We start from the raw sequence: 18,776 nt of genomic DNA, 5'->3' as shown, positions 1-18,776 counted from the left end.
TTTTTGTGGCTTAGAGCTGCATCTAAGGGTAAAGAAAATGCTCTACAATTCTAGTCAATCAATATTAAAAATTATTAAAGTAAGAAAAAATCAAATTAAAAGCCAACTTCAGTCAACTATAACCAGATGTTTCCCACCTAGAATCTCATTGAAATAAATAAAATCTCCAAGCAATGGCCAACTCAAATAATCAGTTCACCAGATTTCAAAAATGAAGGGGAAAATACTGCTGATCTAATTGGGACAAAACTCATATGACCATTATAAAAATGGAACTCATTCAAGAAATACTAAAAATTAAATAGCTGAGTAAATAAGCATCCTTAGGTCATTAATGCAAAGAGAGACAAAGAAAGACCCATCAGCTGAACCAAAATATCTTCTGAACAATTTCTAAACATGGACAGATCTTTTTCTTTGGCATGCAAAGGGGCTTTAAGGACAGATGTGCTTGAAGGTCCAGAAGGGCTTAGCGAATACAGAATGAAAATAGATATAAAGTTTTTAAGCCTCAATGACTTCTCTCCACATAAAGTCATTGTAATGTTTTAATGACATATATTAATTACCTACTCAATCTGCCAAAAAGAGCAAGGATGATAATGATATTTTTAGTTTAGGGAATCCTCTGGAACAGTGTTAGATGTTCAGAAGTAGAGCAGTGTAGAGGGATAGGAAAACAAAAGGCAGCACTACAAAGACATGAAAGAGGAGACATCACCTGGCACTGAAAAGCCCACAAATGTTTTTGTAGAACTGCCTAGCACAGTGTGAACTACGTACCACAGTGACTGAAAACACCTGAACCACCACACACAAACTGTCTCCCTCCCTTCTCTTGAAGGAGGGAACACAGTGGCTTTACCTCATCTATTTCTCCTCAGACAACTGTGTGCACATACACAAATTTGATTTACCAGAATTATTCAAACATCAGAAAACCTCTTCTATTTTACCAATTTCCTCACCGTTCAGCCTGAGACCCTGGCTATCACAGACAGGTCATTTTAGACATTTGATAACCGGCTCTAGTTGAACAAGTGTACAGGAACCTTCTGTACTTAGATATTTCTATTTAAGTTCATCATGGTGTTCTTCTCATTGTTTCAGAGCACAGAGGAAGATTTTGGTAAAAACAAAGATCCTTTTAATTTCAGATCCAACAACAGCTAGGAGCAGATGCATGAACAACAAGACTCTTCACTCTTTGATCTTCACTCCCAAGGTTTCAGTGCCCCTACACAACAAAGTACAATCATTTTAGCTACTTTGACCTCTTACCTAAAACACCATGAAGACTTTCTAAGGTATTAAATGACCTCCAGGCACCAGTTCTGAGAGACCAGAGGGCACATTCCTCCTGCTTCTGAGCACTGAAACAAAGGGGAAGAAGGGGACAGCTTTCAGCAAGTCAGGAGAAGTTTCAGAAATGCTTTGAAATAACAAAAAAGCACTGATAACTTTCCTGCTTTCTATCCAGCTTTACTCCATCAGACTTTTCAGAGGTGTCATGTAATCCCCAAGTTCTCATATACAACTCAAGGTTTCAGATATTATTTGAGATCCTTCCCTGAAAACCATGTGGTATTTTTTCATGTGGTAGGCTGGATCTCAAACCACATAAGAAGTCATGTGACTGCCCTGAATAATCTGAAATTCTTTCTAGTGGAACAGAGACAGTTTTTGCCATGAAACATATCACTGTGTATGGGGGGCTGGGGGTACCACAATGATATCAAGAGGGTAAGGACCAGTATAAAAACCCAAAGAAGGAATAAATGTGAGGTATTTTGGGAAAGAAAGGAGATGGGTGACTGTAATGTTTAAGAAGAATAGAACAATATCCTTTATCTATTTCCTTGTATCCTGGAAACATAAAAGAGGTCATGAAGGTTCTAAAAGGTGAAAGAAAGGGAGAAGTTGCAAATTCTTTACTCAATTAAGCTAACTGAAATCATTGAACTAATTAAGGAATTTTTTTCCCTTTTCAGTTTACAAAGTCAATGTACCTCTGGATGTTCTCATGGACTTGCACTTATGGATAATTAGGCCAACTATCTAGTGATCCATCTCTTGATTTACAACAAATGTAAACACCATAAGGAAAGAGTGAGTTATTGGAATAAGTCTCAGCAGTGTGACGACAGTAACTGGATCAGGGACAACTCTCACAGTTAAACCAAGTAAGTGACATTTCTTTATTTCTAAAACTCATTTAAAATTAATGTGGGGGAGAACAGGAGAATTTAAAGGGTTGGGTTCAATGAAAGGATTTTCAGCTGCAATAATCCCTTGAATGCACTCGCTCTCCAGCCAGGCTTTCAAGCCAAACCCTCAGCTTGGATCTGCTCAGGAAGGTTTCCCAGGAACAACTGGGCTGACTCTGCACAGCACCATTATTCCATGATCCCCAAACACCAGCAGGGCACTGCTTAGCCTGTGATAACTTATTCCCACTTTGGGCAGCACTCTGGCCCAAATTTACTGTCCAGTGTCCAATTCTCCAGCGGGCTTGCACTGACTGACTTGGGGCAGGAATGCAGAGCTCAGTGAAGAGCTCCCAGTATGAGGAGTTTTAGACACATCTGTAACTCCTGGCTGGAGAAGTTCTCGTTTGACACTGGCACCACACTGACAGTGTCCACTGCCCTGGAAACAGAGCAGGAAGGAGGGGAAATAGCCTTGGGCTTAAATTCTCACAAGTGCCTCATATCCAAGAGCTCCTGGAATGAAAGAAAATTGGCTCCCAGGTTGTGTGGGTTCTGCAAAGAGCAATGTGGGGAGCAGGGATTATAAGCAGCGTTACTTATTCCTATCTTTGTTTGGAGTTCTGTGATGAACAATAAAGGTGCAGGTCACCCCAAGCTTTTTTAGGGAAATGGGAATGCTGGGGTGGCAGAGGGGTTTTGATATTGATCTCTGTGGTCCTAAAGTATCAGGTGCATCCCTCAGGAATTGTTGCTTTGCTTTCAGAGGTATGCATGTTTTCAAAGTACTTCAAGAACCTCCCATGTTACTTTACATCCCTAAAACCTCCTGCTCTCCTACCAGAAAGATGTGGGACTGCCTTGGGTGCTGCCTAATATCTGTCCATGTCTGTAGGATATGGTGCATGGGAATAAATGGGGATTTGGGAAAAATCTCACTGCATTTCCAATTCCAAAGGGACAAAGGAATGCAAATTTACCATTTTGGAGGAAGACCTCTTCTTTCCCTGCTGTTCAGTGATTTTCTTTTATAGCTAAAGAGAGGATATTTCAGAGCTGACCAGAGACTCTGGAATTATGTCTGACAGTAAAAGATCTTGGGCCCTTATGAATCAAAGTTCCTTTCAAGTCGGAGAAATAATAAATTGAAGCCAAAGTTTCCAGGTTGTAATCACCCACCCCCTTTTGGTTTTGAATTCCTTTGAGAGCTACTAAAATACATTTTGACAGGCATACATGAAGATATACATTATTATATTTTACCATAATTCTATATTATACATATTACATATGTTACATATATTAGATATTATATACTATATAATTTTTACATTATAATCTTGGTTATTAGTAGTTTTGAGAATACCCCTACATCAAAATGACAACCCTACAATAAATAGCAACCATTAGTGCCACTGTGGGACACTCCAGGCATATTCTGTTGAGGGCTCAGTTAAGGACAGAGAAAGTTTTCCTTTTGGGTCAGGCTGGATTGTTCCAAATTAAACATTCATTCAAAATGCTAAGGCCCATTACTTTCTGAAATAGAGGGCTCCTCCTGTGACTGTATAAGATGAAAGCAAACAAGAAGAACAAATTCTTCTCCAAATAAATTTTCAGAACATAAAACAAGAATCCCTTCCAGAAGCAAGCAGTGGTAGGAATTCATGGCTGTACTGCCAGGGAATGCAAACGAGTGGGACTCAGGTGAGCCTTCTGGGGTCAGATAAAACAAATCTTCTGCTCTCTGAACTACAATTGCACTGTGTGCATTATTGCTTGCTGAAGATCCTGCCCAGGGAGCTACTGCAGAGAAGCTGCCTGTTTGTGTCCTGGCTCTTTGGAAAGCCTGGAGAGGAGACCACATGAAAAGCCTTTCAAGGTCTTCTCAGAGAACACAGAATGCACAGGACTGACAGGCTCTGGCCAAGCCTGGTACAACAGCTGGGAAGGAAATGTTGGATTTCTGGTGGGTGTCTGGTTGCTGCAGGTGTGGACAAGTGTGTAGTTCTGCCTGTTTGATCACGAGAGCTGACCCATGAAGTTGTGGCAGAGCACAATTTGGCTTTCACCTCAGTTCCTCAGCAGTGGCATAGGGCTGATGGGGAAAGGGTGTAAAATCAGAGCTCCTTGATCAAACTTCCATCAGTACCCTGGGATGAACAAAATGTCAGAGCTGGGGGATCTCCTGACCCACCTGCAAGGCAGACACCATGCTAAATGAAAAGCCTCATGCACCTCTCTTTACCCAAGAGACCCCTCAGGATGCTCCTGTCAAAGCAGACAGGTCAATCTTTGTGGATGAGTCTGACAGCTTTTCATAAGCTGAGCCCTTTCTGGCAAGGAAGGCTGCTGGAGGATTCCTTTCAGTTCCATGGTTTTCCTCTAAGTCAAATTGCTAATCTGAGTTAAATCCTGACATTGGTTTGTGAGATCACCCTTGATTCTCCACCTGTGACCTGACCTAGAGGCAAAGATATTTTGTTTAAAATACAAATCATGGTACCACAATGATTTGTTGGCAACTAAATTCTTTTGATACCAATAGTTTTCTTGTAAGACAGCTAGTTGGGAGTTTAAGCAATCTTCTTTTATTACTTGTACCTCTAATGATGAGGAATAATACATAAAAGACAGTGAATGGGATTGTTACAAATTAGTCACAGCTGAGTATATGAGAGTTTTAAGTCACTCAGCACTTGGGCAAGCCTGCAGTAAAATCAGTAATGCCCATGGTGTTTGTTACATACAGTCCAAAAACTTCTATCCTAGAGGTCATTGTGGAGAAAACAACTAAACCACAAGATGTTAGCACCACAACATCTTTGCCTACGATGGAAACAACACCTGTGGAAACAACACCTTTGCCTACGATTTTCCATACCGAGATCATCAGCTCTGAGGAACAGAACACAACAGAGAGGATCTGCACGGACAAGTTCGACAGCAGCATGGTAACAATACTGCCAGGTACAGTTTGGCAGCACAGGTGCAACGTTTTTCTAGGGACAATGTCCTGTGGGGTTTGGTGTTCTTCTCCTGCTAGTCAGCATTGCCCTGGGCAGCCAGCAGAAATCAGAAAGATATTTGGTATTTCAACAGGGAGAGCTGAAAGATGTTCCAAAGCATCTGAAAGCAATGGTTTCAACTGTTTAATAACTTTGGGGAAAAGAGGGCAGACACAATCTATTTCATTAAAACCATAATTTCCTTATGACTACACATTTACATGACCCTGTAGCAGCAAACTTGCTGCAGCACAACCTGGAACAGCCAATCCAACACCAACAAAAAGTTCAAAGTCTGGCATGTTTTGGGGTTTTTTACTAAATCCCATTTTGTACTTTGTGGGATTGTTTCTGAAGTCCTGAAGGTCATTCAAGGTGCTGAAGGGGCTAGTAAGAGGGTTTGCAACAGCACAGAGCCCTCAGCACAAGGTGAGTTACCCAAACACGATCTGAGGTTACATTGCTCTCTGCGGGATAAAGGCAGGGAAATGTATTTTCTCCAGGGCACAGGACTCAGAGCACAACACATTCAGCACACACAAGCTGCTGTTCCAAGGTTGCTCCTGCAGTTACACACAAGCCCCAGGAAGCAAAAAGCAACAGAGACAGACCCTGGGCTCCCCTCTTGTTGCCATGTTCTCTCTCGGCTGTTCCTTTGCTGCTCTTCCTTTCCCTGAAACTCTCACCCGTGGATTTTCCACTTTCTGCCAAGATCACAGCACCAAAACCTAGACCATGATGTCTCCCCTCTTTTCTGGTCACTGAGCAGACCCTGAAGAGCAGAGAGTGAACATGCTGTCCATGGCTGTGTTGGGGTTGAGAGTCCTGCTGGCAAAGAGCATCGCCTTCAATACCCTCATGAGTATCAAACTGTTTCTTTTCTGAGGTAAGGGAGCTCACAGCTTGGTGTCTGGAAAGCCTGGGAGCATATGCCAGGAGTGACTTCCTGTCCCTGTGTAGGTCCTTAGCCCCACAAGGAATCAGGCCTATTCATCTGCTCCTGAATCCATTTCACAGCCCTTGCAAGTTTTCTAGCCAATGACCAAACCACACACAAGAAAACCAATTCCCCCCCTCAAAAAGCTATTAAGACAAGCCCACCCTGACTCCCAAAGGACAAAGGAAAAGGCATTTCTCTGTATTCAAAGCTCAGTTCTTAAGGCTGGTTCCCAAATTTTGTTTGCCTGAGAAACTCTGGTATTACCTGAACAGCCTAAGAAATATCTCATTGACTATATCAAGTGGCAGAGCACAAAGCCTGGAGAAATATCCAGACAAATAAGCATTCAAAGGCAAGGATCCCAAAATAAAAACATGTGGGAGTAAATGAGAGGAAGGGGGAGGATTTGAAAATTAAAGTATCTGAAGAGGAACAAAAGATAATCCAGCCTAATCTTTGTGAGTGTATCTGTCCTCATCTGACGGCTATCAAGCACTGGTTCATAGGCCCAATTTCATTAAATGTACTTTAAACCTCCCTTTGCTCTTCCAGACATGGGCAATGAACCCAAAGAAGAGCAGCAAAGGGCGTGAACCAGCAGCACAAGGGGTGGAACAAGCAGGGCCAGAGCTGCTGACAGAGACCAGCCAGGACACAAGGCAGCACCTTCCCCTGCAGACATGCAACACTCTTCACTCCTGCCTGGCCAGCTGATTTACACTGAAGAGTTTTAAGTGCTTTTGCTCTTTCCTCTCCTCTGACAACTGAGCACAGTGGATTTATCCACATCCTCCTGCTAAGGAGATTTTGCTCCACTCTTCTGGCATTTGCACACCAGTGTCCAACCTGCTTCAGTAGCTTTGAAAACTCCAGTGCTCACTGCTGAGAGATGCCTTTGAGAAGCACCTTTCCCAGGCACGTTGTGTTACTGCCTGAGGAACTGGAGTGGCACTGCTGGGGGAATTCCAGCCCACGAGCTGCCTTTTGTAGCTTACGGTTTAGAATGATTTACTAAGTGTGTATTGCAGATATGAAGAGCTCTGTAGAATCTGATTTTATTCAACTAGATAATGTTCACTTCTTGATTAAGCCTGTCTTTCTTCTGCCAAATGTATTGCATGTGCATTTTAGGTTTCTGCAGTAGGGACAATAATAAAGTTCTGCTAGCCCAAAATCTTGTTGGTTTTTTGTGCTTATTCTTCTGAAACTAGGATGGAAATTGCTGAAATCTAACTACCCTAGAAGCCCACTGGGATCATAAACACAGCTTTGATATTGCAGATTTCCTGTTGGCTGAATTTGTCTTTTGCAGACTTGGTGCAGGGAAATGTCTCTGGCACATTCAGGAGCCTCAGTGAGGAGAGTCCTTGCTGAAGGCACGAGGGAGGAAAATGCTCCTGTCAGCAGGGAAGAAACCCTGCTGCTGTTTTGCACTCAGGGACAGGAGGCAGGGGCCACCAGAAAATAATCTGGGCTGGTTTGATGGAGTGATAGTTTCCATAGCAACTTGGCTCTTACCTAACAGAGCCCAGCCCACACCTTCCCCAGCTCATGCCCCTCTCACCAGCTACAGGCAGGATGCTGTGGTCACCATTTCTGACTCAGTCACACCAGGCAGCATCAACCCTCCCCTGCTTTTGGAAACACAAGGTAACCACATCCTGAAGGGGAAATAAGGCTTTGCTGCCCCTGCCTGAGTTCCTGCAGCCCTCAAGAGAGCCTCTGCACGGCACACAGCAAGGGCTGCTGCACTGAGCTTGCTCTGCTCACACCCTCAGGCCCTGCAGACACCCAGACAAGAGCCCCAGCCCCTGCAGAAGCTCTGTGAAATTTGCATGGCAAATCCAAATCCACTGAAATGCACGTTTAGTGCACTCTACCACCACACCATCAATCAGGGGGAGCTGTTCACCAACATTTCTATACTGATTTTCCAATGACACCCAGAACCTTTTTCTCAAGCACTCCACACCTTTTCCCAATCTCTCAGGCAGATTTCTATGTTCAGAATATTCCCTCAGGCAAAACCAGTGCAATCAGATGCACAGGAGGGAAAGGTTAATGACTAAGAGCTGGTACATCCCCTTAGTATAAATTCTTGATGAAGTCTGGGACTAGGATTGGATCCATCCACACCTCCTCTAGAAGCAGTTTAGAAAGCAGGGGAGTCCTCTGTGCACCTCATGACTCACTGGGAGGGAGTTCCTTTTACAGCTCTGCCCCTTTCTTGCCCCCAGTCTCCACATCAATCTTTACATTAAATTAATTCCAATTTGATGTTCCTGTCCCTGATTCATCCATGCAGTAAAGCTGCAGATTGAGCATTGCTGTGGGACAGTGCCACACTTTGGCAAATCTGTGTTAAACCTGCTTTTGCTGACACCTCTGGCAGTGGGGGTTTCATTGACCTCAAGCCCTCAGCTCATCACAGGGTCCCAGATTGTCCCCACCAAGCAGTGGCTTTTCACTTTGCATTGGCAATGCAGAACATGCAGCTTAAGAAAACAGGAGAATAGAAGTGTTTCCTGAAGAAATCTCACAACTTGGAACTTTAGTGCAGTCCAATAATAAGATTGTCTTAGGGCAGTCAATTCCACAGAGGGGGACAGAATCTGCCACCGGATACAAGGTGAGGAAAGTTCTGGAGGGAAACTGTGCTCCACATTAAAATACCCTCTGTTAAAGCAGCACATTTGCATATGGCATTGTCCCAACATCTGAAAAAACAATAGTGTCCTGTAAAGGATCCCATGATACCAAAGGAATGGAGGATGATTATAAGCAGCACTCTTTAGTACAATACACTTTTACAGTATTAGCCTATTCTCCTACATGCTTCCATGTTTGATTGTGCTCATAGAGCCTTTGCAAATCTCCAGGGGTTGAGCCACTGACCCTGGAGACATTCAAAAGCCACCTGGACGTGGTCCTTGGCAAACAGCTCCAGACAGTCCTGCTAGAGCAGGGGACACCCAGTCCCCTCCAGAGCTCCCTTCCAGCCCCAATCCTTCTGCATTTCTGTGACACCTTTCTCATACTGGGGGCAATGAGAAGAAGTTCAAAATATCTTTATATACATTTAGTCAGGGGTTTTGTTCACCTTTGCCCAGGGGGAAAGGAACTGAAGTTTTTGCTAAGGAGTATTTCAGCACTCCAGGCCTGAGGAGCTTAACATCTCAAGAGACCGTGAGTAACAGAGAAGATACACAAATATAACAACATAAACCAACATCAGCTCCAAACATCAGCCCTGGCATGGGCAGAGACATCTGGTCTGGGAAAGATGAATAAGAGAACAAAGAATGAAAACCTCAGTATCATTGAAGGCCAAGGGATTAGTAATGAACAGGAAACCAAATACTAAAAATTGTTGTCACAAACAAGAGTGTTTGAAATTGATTACAATATCTCTGTCAAGTGTATGAGCAAAAATCAGATATAATATTAAGCAACAAAGTGGGGCAAGTTATTACTACTGACAGGACAGCTAAGGCACAAGGGAAAACAAGCAACAGCAAAACCAAACAAAATCCACACAATCAAAACAGAAACAAACTGTGAACTCTCTAGGATTGTGTGTGTGGGGCTGTGTGCATGTGAAAAGACACTGCATGCAAATATAAAAAGGAACATGGCCTAAAAGCTTAATAGCAGCACTCAAACTTAACAGTTCTTTAGCTTAACTTATACCTTAAGTCTAGTAATTTAACATAGGGAAAGCACTTAACTTATACCCAACTCAACTTGAACTTTATTTATAGCTTAACCTCAATAATCAAAACACTTCACAGCATTTAACCTAACTTATAAATATAACTTCAGTTCAGACTTAGCAGCTTAACAAAAGGATGCTTAGCAAAACTTTGCTTATGTTTAACAGCTTAGCAAAAAAACAACACTTAGCAGCACTTAAGTAAACTTCTAACTTAATCTTACCTACAGGCCTGGATACTTAGATATCTGAGGTACTTAAATATCTAAAAAAGCAGTATTTCTCTCAGATTTGCTCTAGAAAATGCACACAGACAGAAAATAGAAATGTTGTGCCATTCAGGCCAGAGGAACATCTTCCAAGGCTGGTCATAAGGAAAACAGCAGCTAGTTACCAGTTCCTGTGAGCAGACAGGATTTCTGATAATCTTGGAAAGAGCTGAGCCCAGGTGCTGTTTTCAAGACCTAACAAGCATTTCTCAGATTTCTGCAGCATGGAAAGGAGTAGGGGGGAGAATGCACCACAACTGTGTAATTTGGGACCAATGAACATTGAACCAATGGATTTTGACTGTAGAAGTGTGTGAAAAATCTAGTAAAAACCTTGTGTGACAAGGATTTTCTCTGCACACCCAGGCTATGTGTGGATAAAATGGTTTCTGTTGCACATCCTGGCCAGAACAACATCCTAGCCAGAATAAAGTCATGCCTTATTCTCTAAAATTGTTGGAGACTTTTCAGTTTTTCCACAGTTTAGGTGACAAGACCACCCACAATGGGAAATAAAAATTATTTTAAAAAGTTTTCAATAAAACTTTAAAAATAATTTTAGGAAAATTTTCACCTCCAGCACTGCGTATGTATTTCTACTCCCTCTTGGTGCATCTTTGTTGGGGGCTAGGATTTTTAATTTTGTTTCTTTCTCGCATGGAATTTGTTCTTGAGAGACAAGAAGGACCTGTACTTGAGAGATACAAGATGTAGCCAAGGGGGAGAGGGAGGAGTGCAGCTGGCTGCACTGTCTGAGGGGCATTCTTTTGGGAAGGGCAGGAATTCCTCGAGATTTTGGGTTGGGGGCAAGGGCGCAGCTCATAGTTCTCTCTTGCTGTCAGCATTGGGGAAGAACAGTCGAGCTGTTTCTTGCTGTGGGGAGAATTCACTGCCACAGCTGGAGCCCAGCCCTGTACTGCTTCTTCCTCACTGTGGGTGAGCCTTTTCTCCTAAGAGTACCTGTTGGACTGGGGCCTTGTCAACACCCTCCCTCATTAGAAAGTCCTCTCACCATCCGCTCTGGGTGAGAAGGAGGGCGGAGTACGGAACTCCAAGCCCCTGAGCCACCTCTGAGGGACTTTCCCCAGCTGTGTGGGAGCCCGGCTGCCATTGCCCAGCTCTGCCTCTTCTCTGCCACAGCTCTGGGTTCTTCCCTGCCACTCCTTGCCCTCCAGGACACCCCCCAGCTCCTGCTACAGTGCGGAGTTTCTGATACATTTTGTTTCTGTGTCCCACTCCCCCCCCCCAGGGATCTCCTTGCCTCTGCCGTTCCAGCTGCCGCACTGTTTCCTGCCACAGCTCCTTTTGCCATCCAGGGGGGCACCACGACCACTGCTGGAGCACAATTCACCACCCTCAGTGGCGCTGAGACCGGCTGCTCCCCGTGAGTTTTGCAAAGGGAGCCACCTCCCCTCTCCTCCACCGCCTGAGCCGCCATCACCTCATGAGGGAGCCGAGCTCGCGCCACAGCGCCCCCTGCTGGCGCGGGGGAATCACCGCACCCGCCCTGCCCGGCCGGGAGCCAGCAGCGCCCCTGCTGGCTGTGCCCGGAACTGCACCGAAGGGGAAAGCACCTGAGGCCGAGAGAGGCCGGGCCTGGGTGTCTGGTTCTATTTGGTTTTTGTTTGAGTTGTTATATATCTATTTATTATTAAATGACTGTTATTCTTTTTCCTATATATTTGCCTGAAAACCCCATATTATAATTTATATAATTATATAATTGTATTTATACAATATGTTATAATAATTCACAGGGAAGTGGGTCGTATTTTTCCATTCCCAGGGAGGTTCTCACCTTCCCTGGCAGACAGCTGTCTTTCAAACCAAGGCACTGCTCCAGGATATTGATAGGAAAAAGAAAGGCAGAACTGAGCTTTTAAAGCAAAGAAATGCCAGCATGTGTGGCTTGTGGGTGGCCATGAGCACAGGCTGGCAGGGTGTCTGGTTCTGTTTGGTGCTGGGTTGTTATATATATATTTATCAGTAAATGACTGTTATTCTTTTCCCATATCTTTGCCAGAAAGCCCCATAATTTCAAAGTTATAATAATTCAGAGAGAAGGGTGTCATATTCTCCATTCCAAGTAAGTTTCCTGCCTTCCTTAGCAGACACCTGTCTTTCAAAGCATGACAGTCTCACCCACAGAGTGTGGTATCTGACATCTGTCCTGCTGAGCAAGTCAAAATGGTGAGAGCTCTCTCCTGTGGCAGAGAGCATTAAAAGCATCCTGAAAGAATAAACCTCTTTCCAAGAGGTTACATGAGAAAGCATTGTGAACAACAAAGGAATCTGAATAGCAGGGGGAATATTTTGCTCACTGGCAAACTGAAAATATTTAGTATTTTGATATAAATAAAATATTTAGTATTTTGATATAAAATAAAATCTATTTAGAGTGAAATACTAAACCCTGGCTGCAAGGCTGGTGTTTGGAAGGAATGGTGGGCATATATTTAACAGGATACTCAAAGCAAACCTCAAAACTTCTTTGAGTTTTAATTTGCTAGGAGTAATTCAAATACATGGAATGAGGTTTAAAAATATTCCCCCTCTTGTTTTCTTTAAATTGGATTTCCTCATAATATTCTTTTCAATCTCAATATTTTATTTGAGAGGGTAAACCAGACTCTGTTTCACTTTCTCTTCACATAAACCTTTTGACATATTTTGATAAGATGATAAATGTATTCTTTTCTTGTTTTTTACTTAAACAGTATCAAACTCCATGATGAATGGTCAAAATAGCTTTTTTAAAATAGCTTTTTGTGCCACTGAATCCTTCTGTTTTCTTATACAGCATTAAAAATACAATGTAATAATCATATTCCTGCATTTGCTGGGTATGTTCTGACCAACATGTTCTGTTTCCCCCAAATACTAAAAAGTTCCTGCTAAAATTAGATCTACTGATGTAAACTGAACTTCTTTCTCTGATCTCTCCTGCTCTCTTCTGGCCAAAGTGTTTATTGTTCTCACAACACTTTCAAATTTATGAAATCCAGCAAATAGCTCAAGCAGGAGGAAAAAAAAAAACCAAAAAGCCAACCAATCAAAGAAACCACCCAAACCCCACAAGAAGTGTTGCGCCTCCACATGCCACAAATTAAACTCTCTGCTCTTCTTTTGCTCTTCTTCTGGCCTTGCCAGCAGGTGAAGTTGGAAACTCTTGCTATGTGATACAGAGGCTTTGGAAAGCCCAGGATCAGGAAGCTGAAAGAGCTGAAAAACTGCATTTGAAGGTTCAAACTAAAGCAGGATTACATCTGGAAGTGATTTGTAACAGAAGAAATGGAGTAGAACACAGGCAGCACTTGCAGCGCTGCTTTCAAATTTCCTCAGTATTTCTAAAGGAGTTTTAAACAACTAACTATTCAAGGAATTGGTGGTAAAAATTTCCTGGGCTGGAGGAAAGATGTCTTGATGGGGTTAAGGAATGGGTTTGTGCCCCGAGAAGCTGTTACACCTAAGTCAGATCTTCCAGAGGTGTGGATGTCTGGCTAAGCAAGCAGCAAGTCTGAACCAGCAAGGAATGCAACCCAACCTTCTGGCTTCAGACAATGAAGAGGCTGATAAGAAAATGAGGGAATACAAGTTCCAGAGTGCCTGCAGCCCAGGATAAGGATATTGTGAGGAAGCTGCTGATATTTTCATGATATCTTCCTGCAGCTGAGGTGCCCTCGGGAGCTCCAGTCCTTGGATGTCTGCCGAGGAGTTTCTCAATGGGACTTCTCACATCAAGTTCTGCTTGTGGACCTGGCTTTTTCTGCCAACTGGTGAGTTTGTTTGCATGGCACAAACCTGTGGATATGATTCTTCTTTAATTTAATCCAGCTGGGAATTCAGGGGTGTGCTTTGGAGCTATCTGCTTTAGGCACCCTGACACCAAGGGTGTGCTTTGAACAGCTGGAAGGGGTCTAAAGGAACAGGCAATGAGGGGAGGGTGGGACTCAAAGGACAGCCTCAGATATGGTCACTTGCTGTGGGACTCTGGGAAAACCCAAATTATCCTTTGGTGGATAATTCACTCTATAAATCAGGACACAGCCATTAAATCCCTTAAATCTTGTTCTGTAACAAAGCGGTGCAGGGACGTGGAAGAGGATGGAATTGTTTAAATACACAGAACTGGCCTGTTCTTGCCTTTAAATTATTTTGAATTAATAAAGGTTTTTCTATCTATTTTATAGAAATATATAAAGTTTTTGCAATTATATATGTTATAGTAGCATCAGTGGGAGAGTTCCCTTTGTCGAGCAAGTTTGTGTATTTGGAAATCTGGGTGACACATTTAAAACTCTTCAGTGATGTGATCTGCTGCTTTTCAGCTCTTTTTTCTTCCTCATCTCAGCCAGCTTTTAGCTGAAAATATTGGTAGGGATTGCACATAGGGGATGGCTTGGAAATGTAATTAATTTGTATAGAAATAATTTGTAATTTGAACAATAACCATTCATCCCTCCCTTTCCTTTACTTCCTTCCTCACTATGCTCTACAGTAATTTTGGGAATGGCACTTGAGAAAATTCCAAGTGCCAGTTGTGCTGTGGCTGAGCTACAGAGAAAAACTCACCTGGACATGGTGAGAAGGGATTATTTTGTGATACTGGGAGTTACTGCTGAGCAGGAACGACAAACACTTCAATTTAGCCAGAATAACCCTGAGTAAAGACAAAATCCTGGCTGTTCTTGGCAGCCAAGAAGAAAATATTATCAGCTGCTGATTCTAATTGTTTCCTTTTTTCTTATTTGCTGTAAGTAAATGTATTTTGGGACTGCTTGGCTGGAGTGGAAGTGATGGACTGAGCTGTTCTGGAAGGGATGCCCAGATGTTTTTTTCAGCAGATCCTGATATCCATGCAGAATGTTTTTCTCCTGCATAGAGTAGGACACAGAGAGATTGCGTTCCTGGGAAAAGTAAAAGTTTTGAATACATTTTCTATTTGCTCTAAGGAAAATCTGCATCTATTCAGTTATTTCAGAAAGCAGCACAGAATTATTGATTTCATCACAATCATGTCTGTTAGCATACCACACCAAGAAAGGAGTGTCTGGTTTTAGAGCTGCTGATATTTTCATGGATCTTTCACAGCTTTAAATATTTAATCCCTGCCTAGAATTCTCAAATCACTTTAAAACAAACATTATCATTACCTTGATGTGATAAGGAACAGTTAAAAATCATAAGGTGCCACTTAAATTTCATGAGAGGAGGGAGGAGGAGTTTTTGTAAAGGGTGGAGCTGCTGTGGGCACGCTCATTGAGACGCTGCAGTTTGTGTCTGGAGTTCGGCTGACAGTGCTTTCAGGTGAGCTGCTCCTCCTTGGCTGGAGAAATGTGGGGGTGATGTTTCCATTTACTCCCATTTACAATTCCAAAATGGGGAAAAAAAAAAAAAGACGGAAGCACAAATCACTTCCCTGCCAACTACAGTTTGGGGAAGTAAGAGATCAGTGAAATTAGGATAATTAAGATATTAAGATAAGGAATTAAGATAAACAGATATTAAAATTAAGGAATTAAGATAATCAGTAAAATTTCTGCTTGCAGTAATTGCTTTCAAAGCTTTAGTCTAATATAGCAATGAGGCATCTCCCCAGAGATATCATTCAGAGCAGAAAATGCAGCTGAGTAAAAAAGAGTGGAAAAAACACTGCAAATGGATGGATGTAAGCAAATTATATCACATTATTCCCTGTGCATTTAGATGAACTTAATACACAGAGATGACCATTTAAATTTAATTTTTATTACTTTATCTTTTATCTTACTTTAAACTTTTATTAATTTTAAAATGCCTTTTTCTTTTTATTATCTACATTTTATTTTGATTCAAGTTTATTTAACTTTTGAAGGCCAGTACCAATAAATCAGATGTTTTCAGTTTGATGCCATTCTGCAAATTCAGTCCTGTTTCTGGCTGGACAAACTGCTTGTGGTTGCCAGTCCAGTGTTCCATGAGAAAGGGTTGGGAAGCTACTGCCTGTTCAGAGACAGAGACACCATACAGAATTTGCTTGTCCTGTGTGGAAGGGTTTGAGGTTACATTTGAGAAAGGAAAATTGAGATTAAAATCCTACCATACTTTTTTTTTTTCTGTAAATCAGCAATTTGAAAAAGATCTAGAAGCATGAGGTGAAAAATGAATGACATGCCTCAGTCTGTATTGATTTGCTTCTTTTTAAATTCAATTATTTTACAAACCTTTCTATGGTACTGAAAACACTTGTGGCAAACACCAGCTTACTTTTTGTCAAGGGATTATATCTCACACCAAAACCCACTCAGCATAAGAACTTCTGAGTTTGTTTGTGGGTTTTTTGTCTAAAAGCTTATTTCTCCTTAAATATGAGGAATGCACGGACCGAGTCAAAATGTGGGACAACATCTCCATGAAATCTCTTGATTTACAGCTAAAATAGACAGGAGAAAATAATATTTTTTCCTCAGGAAATCATCAGCAGTAACCACTGTCCCTGAAGTCCAAGTGACCAATTTACACTGCTCTCAGCACAGGTTACTGGTTTATCTCTCAGCAGCACTAGAGCAGCCCCTACAGCCCCATCGGGTGAAAAACAGGTGTTTTTTATAGTTTTATAGTGAAATTCTAATGGAGAATTCTGAGAAAGAAAGTGATTGGAGCAGAAGCATGTGGTTGTCTCAAACAGCTGCTCTACATGGAGTTAATTGGAATTATACTCAGAAGTGCCTTAAAGAAAAGGGTGTTTTACACCAAGCTGAAACAAGGAATTCTTCATGTTCAAGTTGTGAGAACTCAGCAAGTTTCAAGTTCAGGTTTTTGCAAAGTTTCTTGAGTTTTTGGGAAGTTTTTTACAGTTGTGATATACCAGTTTTGAGAAAATAAATTTCTGTCAAGGAAGACCTTAATAATAAAGTCAAGGAATTCTGAAGAACAGTAAAGAACCTGATCATTCCAGAGTAGCTATGAATCAACAATAAAATGTTCCTGGAATTGTGTGGCTTCCACATGTTTTAAAAATAATAGTTCAGAGTGGCATTTTGAGGTGGTCTTGTGGTAATTCCCACAGCAATGGGAATGTTGGAAATGGCAATTCACTCAGCTTTGGGACAAGGATTGCTCTGAAGGTAAATCCAAGTGAGTATAACACAAGAGGAATAAGGAAAAAACAATGTGAAGGAAAAAGAATTTTCAGAGTATATTCCACTCTTCTGTTTGCATGTAAGTTGTCAGTTATTGATGTGTAGCTGGCCTTGTGTAGGCTAGAAAAAGAAAATACTGAATTTGGAGGCTGCAATGCCAGTTTCTAGAAATCTCTGTGCATCTGTTGGAATGCAAATAGAGGAGTTGCTCTGTAGATTGCCTGTCTATAATTTTAGTTATACAAGAAGATTATAGAAGTGTTTGTGGTTTTGTTGTTTGGTTTGGATGATTTTGGGTTTAGTCTTGTTTCATTGGTTGGTTTTGGGTTGTTTTTTTTTTTCCCAAAACTGGAAATGTGAGAACAAAAGCAAATTCATAACTTAGAGAGGAATAAATCCTTAAGGCTTCATCTCCTTGGATGAGGAGTTTTGTCAGTTTTGATGTGAGATCCTGATGTTGCAGGCTGGTGGAAGCTGGGATAAGCCCTAACTGAGGTGGATGGACAAAGTGCTGTAGGAAAATTCCACTCCTGTCTTGCTTTTTCTTGTTCGTCTTGCTCAGGGTTAATTATTCTGATTTCTACAGAATAAAAACCTCGATTTGAAACCTTTGTTTTGAAACCTTTGCTGCTATCACAGGAGGAGGGACCACAATCTGTGATAGATGTGAGCTGGGCTGGTGAGATAGGATCCCACAGCTCTGGGATTCGCTGTTTGGAATTGTCATGAGGATTTTTTTCCCAAGCATTTCAGTCACAGAATGGTCTGGGTTGGAAGGGACCTTAAAGACCACCTCACTCCAATCCCCTTCTCCAGACCTCATCACCTTCTCCAGGTCAGGTTTTGACCTAGAAAGTTTGAGAAGAAAACACCCTGAGAGATCTGTGAGGAGACATCAAAGCTGAAAATCTCCTTTCACTCAGAAGCTGCTGCCAGCAGTTTTGGTAAAGCTCTTTGTCACTGTGAAACTCTGGAGGTAGCTACAACAAGCTGGCTTTTGGAAAAGGGACAAAACTCTCTGTTTATCCAAGTAAGTGCCAGAAATGTATCAAAAACTGAACTTTATAATACTGTCTGGGTTTGAAAAGACAGGTGTCTGTTTAAGGAAGGCAGGAGCTGCTCTTGAAATGGAAAATGAAAATTCCTTCTTTCTGAATCATTATAATTTTGAAGAATTTTTGCATGTCCTTACCTGAACTTGATCACTGGAATCTATTGATGGGAATTTTCTTGAGTGTCTTTATCTTCCAACAATTTTTCTTAGTTTTTTTTTGGCAACCTGCAGTTTTAGTCTTTAGAAAATATCTGTGTACATGGATTTTCATCCCCAGGTAAGCTATCAGACTATCTGTAGGAGCAGGTAAGAACTTAATAGTTTTTAAAAATACCCATTTTCATTATCTGCATGTGAAATAAATGCAAAGCAGCTTTCATTTCAACTGCAGTGGCTCAGAGTTTTGGATGAGAATATTCCAGCCTGTGGGATTGGATGTGGCACAAGCCTTTAATAGAATGAGAA

At 41.9% G+C, this 18,776-nt stretch overlaps 1 long non-coding RNA gene across 1 annotated transcript; it reads left to right on the top strand.

Moving 5' to 3' along the window:
* Positions 1 to 2,053: 2,053 nt before the first annotated feature.
* LOC139601651 (uncharacterized) lies at positions 2,054 to 7,329 on the top strand. The gene is made up of 4 exons (XR_011682974.1): positions 2,054 to 2,183; positions 4,980 to 5,177; positions 5,985 to 6,101; positions 6,708 to 7,329. It is a non-coding gene; the product is annotated as an uncharacterized lncRNA (long non-coding RNA).
* The last annotated feature ends 11,447 nt before the right edge of the window (positions 7,330 to 18,776 follow it).

This window comes from Agelaius tricolor, unplaced genomic scaffold (assembly GCF_023055355.1).
Source record: "Agelaius tricolor isolate 1412-34295 unplaced genomic scaffold, bAgeTri1.0.p SCAF_31, whole genome shotgun sequence".
NCBI lineage: Eukaryota > Metazoa > Chordata > Aves > Passeriformes > Icteridae > Agelaius > Agelaius tricolor.
The sequence above is the reverse complement of the archived record's forward strand: the minus strand, read 5'-3'. Positions and strand labels throughout refer to the sequence as shown.